Below are 5000 nucleotides of genomic sequence, written 5' to 3' on the forward strand. Positions count from 1 at the left end.
CAGGCCCGGATCGGTCGAAGAGGAGCGGGAGGTGCCGCAGGCCAACCCGCTCCGTGCGACTCGTCCGTTGAGCGAGCTCGACGGGACCGGGGAAAGCCCGCGGCAGGCTTGCCTCCCCGGTCTCCTAGCGTTCGACAGCGCCGGCGACCGCCACCGGCCACCGATCTTTGCCCGCCCGACAGGGAACAGCTTACCCCGGGGGAAGGGGACAAATTTAAGCGATCCCCCGGGGGGATGTGGGCCCAGGGAAAAGCCGCTGGAGGCCGCACGGCGCCGGTCGCCGCCACCCACCCCCCTCCCCCGCAGCCAGCCAACCGGGACCGGCTGGCCGCCGCTCGGAAACCGCCCCCGCTTCGCGGGTTCCAGCTTTAAGGCCGGAGAAAAAGGAGGGACGAAGTGCCACCGCCACCTCGCCCGGACGCGCGCCGTCCCACCACCAAGCTCTCCGGCAGGTCGAGAAACCGGGGCAGGCCAGACACCGCGGGCCGCCACGAATGGCTCGTGCCGGGCAAAGGAGGACGAGGCGCCGCCGCCAACGCCCGTGCCACACCATCGGACCCTCGCGGGCCGGGGAAAGCCGCGGCAGGCAGGCAGGCTCGACTCCCCCTTTTCCCCAGCCGCTTAGCGTTCGAGTGCCGGCAACCGCTGCCGGCCCTTGCCCCGTCCCCGCAGAAGACTGCTTCGGCACACCTCGCGCCGGTCGGCAACGGCCACCGGAGCCCGCCGCCGAGCTCCGGTTCTCCACACCCCCTCGGACCCACCGGGCTGCCTCGCAGGTCTAAGCGCCGGGGGCTGGCCGTGCCTAAGCGGGCAAGAAGCCGAGCCGAACCGCTGCGGGAACCGCCAACGAGAGCCGCAGAGCGCCCCAACTTCCCACCAGCCGAGGCCCGGGCGTTGCAACCGCTCGCTAGCGCCGCTCCGGAGACGAGTCACCGCTCGCTCCTATAGTACGTACCGACACTTCCCCGCCCGGAAAAACCTCCAAGAGCCTCGCCTCCGCCCACCGGCCAGGCGAGTCAATCACGCCGACCTTTACCATGACGTAACTGGAGGCAGCGAAAAACAGCGACCCCTACGAAAGCTCCGACGTAGTGGCGTGGACGGCAGGTCTACCCCTGCGCCCCGCGAACGCGACCAAGTCCCGCCGGAGCCCGGTAGACCTGACCCTCCTTTTCACCGGGCGCTCCGGCGGCCGCCACGGTCCCCGGAGCCGGGTAGACGTGGCAGCCGCCACCACGGAGCCGGGTAGACGTGGCAGCCGCCGCCGCCCCCCCCCACACGGATCCGGGTAGACGTGGCAGCCGCCGCGGGCCCCCCTCCACGGATCCGGGTAGACGTGGCAGCCGCCGCCACCCCCCCCACGGAGCCGGGTAGACGTGGCAGCCGCCCCCACGGAGCCGGGCAGACGTGGCAGCCGCTCCCCCGGAGCCGGGCAGACGTGGCAGCCGCTCCCCCGGAGCCGGGCAGACCCGACCGTCCTTTCCACGGGACGCTCCGGCAGCGACACGCCGTGGTCGCCGCGCACCGCCAGCGGCCGCCACGCTGCCCGGAGCCATGTAGACGTGGCAGCCGCCTGTTCCGGCGCCGGGTGGGCCCGGCAGCCAGCCCCGGAGCCGGCTGGACGCGGGTGGCTCCCCCGCTCCTCGCGTAGCCAGGTAGACGTGCCGCATGCTCAGTGCTCCGCAGGCAGGGGTACCGCGTGGCCGGCTCCTCGCGGCCGCGGGGTGTTGGGTCTGGGCGGGGGCGGGGGGGTGGTCGGTGGGGGCGAGGGGAGGGGTGCGCGGGCCGGCGGGGGTAATTTCTGATCATCTTCTTTCCCTTTTCGCCTCTTCTTCCCCCACGAGTCTTACGTGACTCTGCGACGCGGGCCACCCTGGTCACGCGGCGGTGGGGGCCGGGGGGAGGCGGCTCGGGGTCTTTTTTCTTTTTTTTCGCCCCGTTTCCGGGATTTAAGCGCTTCTTATAAAGGGAGCTAGTTTAGACGTGCCGTTTCACTCGAGAGGTTTTTACCTTTATCGGCTTCGGCAGGAAAAAAGTCGACGAAAGAGGACTGAAAATTACTGAAACGTTCCTTTTCTTTAAGCGCGCACGCTCACCCCCACCCCCCCACTCCCCCCTCCTCACCCCCCCACCCCCGCCCCCCCGCCCACTGTGAGACGGTGGCTGCCGTGCGCTCACGGGCTTCACGGTCCCGGCCAGCCCCTCCGCTCGCTCCGTTCCTCTCCCCCCAACCCTTACCCCCACCCCCAGCACACCCTCGGGCTGGCGGGGGACCGGTTAGAGGCAGCAGCTTGTGTTCACGAGCCACCCGGCTCACCGGCGCAAGTTCGCCGTGCGCCGGGAGACTTCGGGACCGGTCGCCCCTAGCCAGCTTCGGGTCCCGGCGCCGCCGGGTGCTCGCCGACTTTTGGTTTTGGTTTATTTCGGGTTTGTTCGTTTGGTGCTTTGTTCTTTTTCTCTCTCCCCTCCCCCTTCCCCCTTCCCCCTTCCCCCTTCCCCCCCCCCCCCCCCCCGCCGCCGCCCCGTTTCACTGTCGTTTGTAATTTTTAAAAATAAATCGATTAAAATACGTGTCTGCGATCCTGCAGACTTCGTGTGTGTCTCCTTCCCCCCCCCCCCGCTCCCCCCCCCCCCGACACACGCTCCGATGCACGCGCGCCTGCATACGGGGAGACAGAGTGGCACCCACAGGCACCCGCGCTGCATTTCGGAACCGGCGGACCGGTGGGTGCGGCCCCCGCCGACCGCAGAAGCCCTGGCGCCGCGGAGCAGCGAGGGGGGGTGGGGTGGGGTGGGGTGGGGTGGGGTGGGGTGGGTGGGTGGGCTGGTGGGTGGGGGGTGGAGGGACGCAGCCGCCCGCCCTGCGCAGGCGCGCACGCCTCGCTGCTCGGCAGCCGGGCCCCCGCCCTCGGGGAAAGGGCGGCAGTTCCCGCCTCGCTAGGCTGACGGTCCGGCGCTCAGTCGCGGCGAGAGCCGCAGCGGGAAAGGGAGGCCGGCGCAGAGGCGCAGAGAGCGGTCAGCGAGCAGGTGGGGAGCCCGGCGCAGAGGTAGGCTGGGGAGAGCGAAAGGGTGTCGCTTTTTGGAGGAGATTTCCATCGGGGTCGCTCGGCGCTTTTTAAGTTTTATTTTTATGGGTTTGGTTCCCCCCCCCCCGCCTCCCTCCCTCCCTCCCTCCCTCCCTCCCCGTTTCGCGTCCCTCAGGTTTTCCGCCCCCGGCAGGGGCGGGCAGACGCGCGGCAGGGCGGGCGAGCAACCGGCTGACGGCTTGACTGAGAAAGAAAGGAGGCGTCAGGGACACCACTAGGTTCCAAAGTCTCCCGCCTGCCTTCCCCGGGGCGGCTGACCTGGTAGTGGAAGGCGGGGGGGTGGTGTGGGGCGGGGTTTGGGGGGGCGGGGGGGACGGCAGTGGCGGCGGCGGCGGCGGCGGGAGGTGGGGGGAGAGGCCGCGTGGGGGGGAGGCGTGGGGTGGGGAGCAGCTATACTAGCCGTGAAATACATGTCTGGGCGGGCGGGCGGGCGGGGGCAGCTAGACCACCGGCCGCGAGCTTCGTGGCCAGCGGGGGAGGGTCGGGGGCGAGGGGTGGGGTGGGGCAACGGCGGCGGCAGCGGGAGGTGGGAGGAGAGGCCGCGTGGGGGGGAGGCGTGGGGTGGGGAGCAGCTATACTAGCCGTGAACTACATGTCTGGGCGGGCGGGCGGGGCTGTGTGCTGGGGGGTTGCGTCGGTGGCACGGGGGGGGGGTGGGGGGGTGCGGGGCGGCGGGGCCGGGGGGGTGGGGGGGGTGTGTGTGCGCGTGCGCGCGCAGTACGGACAGGGGCACGCACGAGCGCCTGCGCGCGGCGCCGGGGGGGGGGGGGGGGGGGGGGGGGGGCGGGCTTCGGGCCAGCCTCATTCGGGATGTCGGGCACGCAGGGAGGGAGACGCGGAAAAGAGCTGCAGATCACCCCGCCTTCTCTGTTACAGCCGGCGTTGCCAGCCACGTACGATGCCCGGCCCGCGACCCTGCCTGCCCGCGGGCGGGATACGCGCTCGCCTCGCTTGCTTGCCGGTCAGAGCCGTCCCTGGGAAAGCAGCAGCCGCCTGCCTCGGCCTGGGCAGCGACGGGGGCGTCCGCCGGGCCCGGCGCCGGCAGCGTGGGCAGCAGGGCCCCTGCCGGGGCTGGCCGAGAGGTGGCCCACGCTTCCAAGGCCCGGCCGCCGGCCAGCGGTCGCGTGGCGGGCGGGCCGCGTTCGAGCGGCGAGCGCTGCCGAGAGGACGGTCCCGTTCCGCCCGGGCCTCGAGGGGACGTGGGAGGGGCCCCGCGCCCCCGGCCGAAAGCAGCGGGCGCCGACGCCCGGCGCCCGGGACAAGGCCGGACCCTCCCCACGCAGGCGGCGCGGAGGCGACCCGCCGCGGCCGGGCCGGGAGGGACCCGATCCGGTAGCGGCCTCAGCCGGCGGGCTGGACGGGGAACGCGTGAGGGAGGGCCGCGCGACACGCGCGCGCGCACACGCACACGAACCCCCCCCCCCCCCCCGCATCGCGTGCCGCCGCGTGCTACGGACGATTACCGCACGTCGTCATAAGAAGTACCGGGACGGGCAAGGCGACGCAGATACGGCTCGGTAGGCGTCGACAAGTTGTTCGCTGACAGAGAATTGGTGACGAACGGGTGAGCGGATGGTCGGCGACGGACGCCGCCGTAGCGACGCGCGCACGCGTTTGCGCGTACGGCAGCGGAGCTCGGGGACGAACCACGGAAGCGCCGGTAACGCGGTTCCGGCGACGACGGGGAACGACCGCGCACGGCCTCGTAGAGCGAGAACGCCGCGACGCGATGCGACCGTCGGGCGTGGCGCGACGCGAACGCGCGACCGTGGTAAGCGTTACCGTAAAACGGGGGGGGGGTGGGGGGGTGGGTGGTGGTGGTGGTGGAAGAGAGGCTTGCCGTCGGCGTTAAAGGAAATGCCTCCTTAACGCGCTAAATCCCATCGATTCGCCCAGTCCTATTGATTAATTACG

At 71.6% G+C, this 5000-nt stretch overlaps 1 long non-coding RNA gene across 2 annotated transcripts in view; it reads left to right on the forward strand.

Moving 5' to 3' along the window:
- The first annotated feature begins 3847 nt into the window (after window positions 1-3847).
- The window catches only part of LOC142048943 (uncharacterized), a 1697-nt gene continuing 544 nt past the window's right edge, over window positions 3848-5000 (forward strand). For both annotated transcript variants that reach the window (XR_012657568.1, XR_012657567.1), the window contains exon 1: window positions 3848-4857. This is a non-coding gene — a long non-coding RNA (uncharacterized LOC142048943). The remainder of the gene's footprint in view (window positions 4858-5000) is intronic.

Source organism: Phalacrocorax aristotelis, chromosome 29 (genome assembly GCF_949628215.1).
Source record: "Phalacrocorax aristotelis chromosome 29, bGulAri2.1, whole genome shotgun sequence".
Taxonomy (NCBI): Eukaryota; Metazoa; Chordata; class Aves; order Suliformes; family Phalacrocoracidae; genus Phalacrocorax; species Phalacrocorax aristotelis.